This window comes from Nicotiana tabacum, chromosome 18, assembly GCF_000715075.1.
Source record: "Nicotiana tabacum cultivar K326 chromosome 18, ASM71507v2, whole genome shotgun sequence".
NCBI classification, from domain to species: Eukaryota; Viridiplantae; Streptophyta; class Magnoliopsida; order Solanales; family Solanaceae; genus Nicotiana; species Nicotiana tabacum.
Window position 1 is genome coordinate 12,340,618 of NC_134097.1, and position 8,974 is coordinate 12,349,591.

An 8,974-nucleotide genomic window follows, 5' to 3' on the forward strand; every position below is an offset into this window, starting at 1 on the left:
CTTTTGGATTCACAATATTATAGTAGTGCTTGATAAAAAATTAATATGCAGATGCAATCATTAGCATCCGTTAATTAGATGTAATAGTACCTTTCTCGAAACATATCAAGTTAATTTTTAGACATCATGAAAAGCAAAGAAGTTGAGGCTTAAGATTTTTCATGTGCTTTGCACTAGGATGAGAGACGAGAGTGGGTTGCTGTAGTGGTGAGCACCCTCCACTTCCAATCAAGAGGTTGTGAGTTTAATTCACCCCAAGAGCAAGGTAGGGAGTCCTTGGAGGGAAGGAGTGTCACGACCTAAAATCCCACCACAAGCGTCGTGATGGCACCTAGTCTCTAAGACTAGGTAAGCTGATTTCTATTACATTTTGAAGCCATTATTTATTTATTTATTTAAAGTCTAACAGCGGAAATAATTATAATACACAACCTCCCGAGACTGGTAGTACTGAGTCACGAACTCTGCTGAATACATGGAATGATCACGAGGACCGAATATACAAATACTATTTGATTACAAATTAACAATACAATGAAAAGAAAAGACTCCAAGGGACTACGACGACCAAACAGCTCAACCTTGAATCCTTACAATCCCGCTTTAACTCTGCTCAGGTTCGTTATCTTCAATACCTGGCTCTGCACAAAAATGTGCAGAAGTGTAGAGTGAGCACACCGCATCGGTGCCCAGTAAGTATCAAGGCTAACCTCAATGGAGTAGAGACGAGGTATAATCAAGACACCCACTAGTCTAATAACCTGTGCAATATAATATAAAAAATAATAAAAAATAAATAATAATAAGGGCAGGATAAAACATCCCGTGATATACACAACAGACAACAAGAATACCATTAATATCACTCAACAATTAATAAACACAATTACACCCAATTAAAACAAGCCCTTCAAATAAATATATTTCACATAATTCTTCCAGATAACTCTCTTTCAAATATAATTTTCTCAAATAATTATTTTTTTCAAATATAATTCTTTCAATAAATCTTTCCAAATACAATTTCCTCAAATAAATATCTTTCGAAATACAATTCTTTTATATAATACTTTCTAAGTAAAAATCCTTCCAAATAAATATTTTGAATATAATTCTTTCAATTAAAAAGTCACCATGTGACACCTCATTTCAAAATCATCAAAATACGGGTCTCAACCCATTTTCATATTTTTCGTAAATACGGATCTCAACCCATTTTCATATTTCCACGATTAAATCATCATATTTGTCCGGCACCTCGTGCTCTCATTTCATATCACAACTGCACGGACAATTCACGTGCCAAATATCATTATCATTTCATCACAACACCTCGTGCCCACATTTTTATATCACAACTGCACGAACAATTCACGTGCCAATATCCCCATCTCATATCACAATTCACGGCACCTCCTGCCCACCCCCCCCCCCAAAGACAAGTTATTCGATTTCTCCCTTGTTCTTTTCTATATTGTTTAAGAGGAAAAAAAAAGAAACTGAACATACATATTGGGGAAACAGTATTCTGGTAAAGCTTCCAATCTGAAACATGTGCCACTTCAAGTCATATGCAATGGATGCAACATTTTCTTACACCATTTACTGTTTATACAACTTGACAGAATATTTAATTCCATGTAACAAGCTATAGTAAAATCAAGGAGAGATTCATCAATTAAATTAAGAATATACGATGACTTGGCCCAAAAGTATCATAGCTTACGTGTATACATAATAAACAAAGTAAAAGCCAAGATGAGAGTCCCCATTAACTAATGACATCTAGTGGGACAAAACTACCATTTGCTGCTAATAAGCTGCAGATCTCTACACTGATGTTTTTGGAATAGAAAATAAAATGGCAAACAAAAGAATGCTCAAGCCCACATTTCATTTTATAAACCGTACATGCTCCCAATTTCAACATAAATTAGATTATTATCAATTTACTAACAACTAGACAAATTGCACAATGTATAAAAATAAACACAAGAAAAGCACATCACATGAGAATTGTCAACACCACAACCCCACATCATCACATATCTTCCCTGGCAATAGCCACCCTTGTCGCTCCGTCCAGACAATATCAATAGCCACCCTTATCGCTCTGCCCAGACAATATCAATAGCCAACAAACGCAATAGTGAAATGCCACCCTTATAACCACATAATATCAACGGTGAAATGTCACCCTTATCTCCCCAAAATAACAACTCACACAACACAACAATTTACACGGAAAATATCACAACATAACAAAAATCAATTCATATCACAATTTACCCAATGGCCACAACCAAATTTCAAAGCTACAACCAAGTCAATTAATTTCACAGCAAATAGCCAAATGCTCCACACAATGTGTACAACACCCAAAAATAATCAATAGATATAGAAATTACTCAACATAAAGCAAAGTCTTAAAAAAAGATCAAATTTTCAATAATTGTATAAACACATCTTCTTAAGCTCATTTAATTAATTATTTGCAGAGGAAAAAATTCAAAATGAAATTAAATTCTAATAATTATAAAACCAGCAAATTCACAAAATTTCATAAATAATCAAATAACAATCACATCACATTGTCATATAACAACAGAGTCAACAAGGGTTTAGGAACGATAAGTAAATGATTAAATATATGGCAACAATTATCCATTTTACTACACAATATGTTCAAGACTTTAACTCAATAAAATTTGCACATATAAACCAAGTACGTACTCGTCACCTCGCGTACATGGTTTTCAATTACCCAAGTTGCACATAAGACTCAATGCCTAAGGGGAATTTTCCCCACTTGAGGTTAAGCAAGACACTTACCTTTTGAAGTTAGACCGATATTCCAAAATCGCCTTCTTGCTTGAATTGACCTCCGAGCCGTTCAAATCTATCCAAATTAATTATATAACTTCATTAAAATTCATCGAAAATAATTTCGGATAATAATACGTCGATTTAAAAATTTATTCCAAAAAGTCAACAAAAGTCAACGCGGGACCCGCCCCTCGGAACCTGACATAATTTTCATGAAATCCAAACACCCATTCCGATACGAGTTCAACCATACCAATTTTATCGAATTTCAATAACAAGTCAACCTCTAAATCTTAAATTTTCGTTTTTGGAAGATTTTGTAAAAATCTTGATTTCTTCCATTTAAATCCGAATTAAGCGATGAATATAATCATAGAGTCATGAAATATAATCACTTTAGGATATAAAATACTTACCCCAACCAAGCTTGTGAAGAATCCCTCCATAATCGCTCAAATCCGAACTCCAAAAATTCCAAAACGAAATGCCAAAAATGACCAAGTTCAATCCTTATGTTTCTGCCCAGTTTCGCACCTGCAGACTGATTTTCCACATCTGCAAGCTCGCTTTTGCGAGCCAATTCTCGCTTATGAGACGTCCACTGGCGCTGCCCTCGCACCTGCGGAAGAGTTTCCGCTTCTGCGCTCACGCAGGTGCGGGAAATTCTTCGCACCTGCGGCCTTAGTCCAGCCTAGCCAATTTCGCTTCTGCGAGCTTCTTCTCGCTTCTGCGATCGCCCAAAATTGCACAGGTGCGAATCCAACAGATGCTGCCATTTTCCAGCAGCTTCTTCCAAGTAAGAATTGCTCCATTAACCTTTCGAAATCCACCCGAGGCCCCTGGGACCTCAACCAATTATACCAACATGTCCCAAAATACAATACGAACTTAGTCGAGGCTTCAAACCACATCAAACAACGCCGAAATTATGAATCGCGCATCGAATCGAATTATAAGTTTTCAAATCCTCCAACTTCTATATTTTGCGCCGAAACGTATCAAATCAATCCGGAATGACTTCAAATTTTGCACACAAGTCATAATTGACGTAATGGAGCTATTCCCATTTTCGGAATCGAAATCCGACCTCGTTATCAAATATTCATCCGTCGGTAGGATTTTTCAAAATCTTTTATTTTTCAACTTTCGCCAAAATGTGTCGAATTGTCCTACGGACTTCCAAATCCAAATCCGAACATACGCCTAAGTCCGAAATTATCATACGAAGCTATCGCCATCATCGAAATTCCATTCCGGGGTCGTTTGCTCAAAAGTCAACTCCCCGGTCAACTCTTTTCATTTAAGCTTCAAAATGAGAATTTTTCTTTAAATTAAATTCGAATCTTTCGAAAACCAAACTCGACCGCACACGCGGGTCATAATACATATTGCGAGGCTGCTCGAAACCTTAAGTCACTGAACGGGGCGTAAATTCTTAAAACGACAAGTCAGATCGTTACAAGGAGCCGAGGGTCTATCGGAAACAGTCTCTCTACTCCAGGGTTGGGGTAAGGTCTGCGTACACACTACCCTCCTCATACCCCACTAGTGAGATTATACTGGATTGTTGTTGTTGTTGTTTGCACTGGGATGAGACATCCATATATATGGAGACTCTAAAGGATGCGCTAAATTTTCATATTTGAGAACATCCAAATATCACTTTTTTCCTTTGGGAAGTTATCAATCAGACTCAAACTAAAGGAGATTATTTTTCTAAACAAATCTTTAAAAAACTTGTGATTACCAAGCTTAGCATATAAGTGACCCGTAACCTCCATAGCAGAAATCATTACACTGCTAAGACCAAAAAGAGAGTACAATATTACCTTGATATCATCAAATCATTTGGATCAAGTACACTCCTTAAGTTATGAGATTGTCTTCGTGTAGTCGTTTCCTCAGGATATTTCTCAGGAATAATGAGACCAGCGTGAGTGCAACCACAGGTACCCTCCACTTCTTCCAATATACAGTAACATAGAAAATTTAATTAGCAGAACATCAGGACCAACAATGTATATAAAATTAAATAAAAAAATTTATTAGCTTAATTAGAAAATAAGAAGTTCATTCCTTACCTCTCTATATGAGCCACCCATCAAGCACTATCAAGTAGTTTTCCTTGGCCTGTTGGCCAGAAGAAAACCCTGCATTCCATCGCCTTAGGATTCTCATCATCGGGATAACTGCTTAGCTTCTTTTTTCTTTCCTATGCATTATCTCCAGCAGAGGCGGATCCAGGATTTAAATCCTATGAGTTCAATTTTAAGGTTTTTAATATTGAACCCATTATATTTTTAAAGTTATGGGTTCATATCTATTATTTTTGCAATTTTAATGAATTTTTACATACAAATTTTTACTCTACGTCGAAAGTTATGAGTTCAGTTGAACCCGTAGTCAATACATTACATCCGCCTCTGATCTCCAGAGCAAGTTCACCTAGCTCACCTCCAGATTACTTTGAAAAACCATCTTATGTGTAATATTGTTCAAAAGTAGAGTTCATCTATCCTTCCGGTTCAACTGGACTTGGTTCAAAAGGGAGGTTTGTGGAAACAAATCATAAATTCGTCAATGAAGTAAATAAAAAATACCAATTAAACTAAGTTTTAAGGCATGGTCTACATTGAATGGGGACAATAATGAGAGAACCTCAAAAGCTTAGTCAATCACAAGAACTACTTCGCCTAAGGACCAGACACTTCTTGTTGTACTTGAATCCCCTATCAGCAGTGTCGTCGCTAGGCTAATATGTTCTCTAGGAAATCCTATTAAAAGTTATTTCACCTTAAAAATATTATTTTACCAAATTTAAATAAAACAAATATATATTTTGATATATGCACCAAAGTATCTATTCCCAATTCCCAAACATGCATATGCAGAAGAGGCAATAAATAATGACATGCGTGTATCAAAATAAGGAAAAATGAACACAACTATTGAAATCCCATCACCAAAAATTGGTGCAAGAAAGAAAACAAAAGAAGAAATAAATAAGAAAAAAGTCACTGCAAATTTAGTAACATGCATGCGCCAGATACATTTGAGTACTACACCAATTATATCAAAACAATACTTCAAGCAGCATGAGCTAGCTTTCCAGCTTTACGAAGCTAAGAAAGCAATTACCTCTTTCAGGTATGATGTAACTTTCCTTTATAATTTCCAAGCATATGCTAAACTGCAGTGGCGGAGGCAGGATCTCGGCGAAGAGGGTTCAAGAAAAAAAATATCGTAGCTAGTGGAAATTGAACCTATGACCTTTCAAAGATTTTGAACCCCTTGACCACTAAGCTACACTTTTGAAAAGTTGTGTCAAGGGGGTTCAAAACTTAATACATATAGATGTAAAAGACAGATTTTGCCTTATATATACAGTGTAATTTTTCGGCGACCCCCTTTCGCCCCCTAAATCCGCCCCTGTGCTAAAGTACTCGTTGTCTATTATCTTCAAAGAATGAATACGGTATTTTCAAGGAGAACACTAAGTTGACATATTTCTGTTACAAAAAAATCATACAGTTCACATCCAACTACTGAATTACACGTGTTCACAATAAAATCACAAATTGTCAACATACCTTATACTGCATGTATCAACATTTCTCCTTCTACATAATTGACAGTCATGTCATGTATGATAAGAACACTTTCCTTCAAAGCTACTCTGTAATCTATATCCCGAGCAATGTTAAATGGCCTGATTCTATAAAATGCATAGGGTTAATTCAAGACTATGGCTGTAACGTGAAAAACCACCACTACCCCAAAATCATTTAGTTTAAGGACACGCACCTAGGTATTTCTTTCCAAACATGAATATCAAAATCAAATAAAATACAAGACATGCATGTAGAAATCTTGCAAGAAATTATTTAAAAGAGCAGAGAAACCAACATCAAACAAAAAATACACAGAAATTTCAAAGAAATCTATAAGTGAAAGCCAGAAAACGGTGCAAGAAATAAAAAAAATAGGGGGAAAAACTTACCAGACTTTTACAAACACAGTAGATGCTAGAAGATTGTAGCAAGCATAACGTAAAATCGGAGAAACAAAAACAGAATTCATGAACTAAATATAAACATAAAAAGAGAACAGAACTCAAAAATATAGATCTAGAAAAGCCCAGAAGAATTGAACCACTCACCTAAAGAAAGATGACATCTTGAACTTCTCCTTCAATTGTTGAAGTAGCAAAGCATGAAAAAAAATAGTAGAGTAGCGAAGGAGAGAGAAACAGAGAATTAGGAATTTAGGAGAGTGAAAAGCTGGATTGTTAGAGTTTATAGCATCTTAAATGGCGGTACACATGGTATTGTAAAATAATGGTGAATACACGTGTTAATTCCCCAAATAGGTAGGCCCAAGCATAATGTACAATTCCCAAAGCATAATGTACAATTTGAAGGTGCAATGTTCGTGCATCCAAACTCCAGCTTCTAAATAATAATATAATAGTAACAAGTCGAATGTTATAGTGTGGGTGCACGTGCAGCGATAGGACTGTAACTCTATACGTTAGTGCTCTCATTGCTGAAACTCTGAATTCACCACTGGCTTTATGCTCAAATAACAACGAGCCATACAAAAAAGTAAATTATAAGGAAAATCACAAAAAAGGGGGAGAAAACATTTATTATGATCCAAATCAATAGACTATGCTCCAAAAACTCCAAGAATTGGCATCAAACGCATCTGTTTTATGACCCAAGAATTAATCTTACGTATAGGACTGTTTGGTACCAAGAATATACTATCGATTACCATAGACAAAAACTTAATACGTTCCTAGAAATATATTAGATCTAGGTTTCACCTTAGTTGATTAAGACTTTTAAGAGTGTATACGGGTGAAATCGAACTCGTGGTGCATCCTAGCCTCCGACATAGTGAGCTAGGCTTGAGACATGACAAAAAAGGACTCCAGATCGACCCCAAGTCTCACCGGGCTAGAACCCGGGGCAGAACGCCTGTCTTCGAGAATATCGAAATCATGGTCCCGGGATCGGTCCTAGCCTCGAACGACTTCGAAGAAACATTGTCAGTTATAGTCAACAGAAGACCGAAATATCCGTGACCGGCCGGATATTACGGCGGGGATCTCGGTACGTATCAATAAGGAACCAACAATAAGTGAATCAAAAGATCTTTTACCTTTTATAGAATTGTACCTAGAGTAGGACTCACCTACTATATAAAAATGGTCTCATAATTCATAAAATTTATTGTAACACGTATTCCAAGGCAATATATCATTATTTTCTCTGTTGTTAGTTCTTTTGCTTTCGTTCATCAGTGCTTGTTGTTACGAGCCCGGATCGAGGGCAGATATTTAATTAAGGCTTAAATCGTCTTCCTCGTGTGGTTTGAGCATTCTTCATCCTTATTTATTTAATTTGTCTTTATTTACTGCTTTGTGTCAAATAAATCCGCATATCATTAAAACCACTTACAAATTTAATTGTTATCCGATTTTGAGGGTAAACAGTTTGGTGCCCACCGTGGGGCTGAGGATAATAATGGCTATTTGATACAAATTTCTATAACACATACTACTTTACACTTGTTCTTTGGAGTATCTTTAATTTCATGTTAAAGCTCAAAATGTCAAACTTCAAGTCAACACCTCTACATGTTGATGATGAGTCCGGTCATCACGGCAAAAATAACAACATAGTGCCCAGTGGCGAGGTACCACTTGTTGATCCCATCGGAATTTCGGTCGCTGACCCGATTGATGCTAACTCGCATGTGGCCATCAATGCAAATCTGCCTACCGACCCCGACAATAGCGTCCGTGGTAAAGCCCGATTAGCAGCCCAAAATACACAAGACATTGGAGGGGACAGGATCAATTTACAGGTGATCTTCGAAATGTTACAGGCTCAACAGGCGGCGATAGCCCAGTTACAGAACCAAAGCTACGTGCCGAGCAGAATTGAACCCTATCTATCCCGAGAAGTCACCTGCAGAAACGAACCGGTCGTAGAGAGGCCGAATGAAAATAAATCGGGGACCAACCCCGAGATCATAAAGATGCTCGAGGAACTGACAAAACGGGTAGAATCATGAGAGAAGAAAATCAAAGCTAATGACAAAAAGGTGGAAACCTACAATTCTAGGGTCGGCCAAATCC

At 36.7% G+C, this 8,974-nt stretch overlaps 1 long non-coding RNA gene across 9 annotated transcripts; it reads right to left on the reverse strand.

Moving 5' to 3' along the window:
* Window positions 1–368: 368 nt before the first annotated feature.
* Window positions 369–7,120, reverse strand: LOC107801767 (uncharacterized). Of its 9 annotated transcripts, XR_012701906.1 has the most exons (6): window positions 6,986–7,114; window positions 6,827–6,851; window positions 4,908–6,541; window positions 4,656–4,788; window positions 2,833–2,899; window positions 369–761 (listed from the first exon to the last, which is right to left on the reverse strand). It is a non-coding gene; the product is annotated as an uncharacterized LOC107801767 (long non-coding RNA). The 9 variants fall into 9 exon arrangements; XR_012701909.1 differs by lacking the exon at window positions 6,827–6,851 and having other exon boundaries at window positions 4,656–4,785; window positions 6,986–7,120; XR_012701902.1 differs by lacking the exon at window positions 6,827–6,851 and having other exon boundaries at window positions 6,986–7,120.
* Window positions 7,121–8,974: the final 1,854 nt, after the last annotated feature.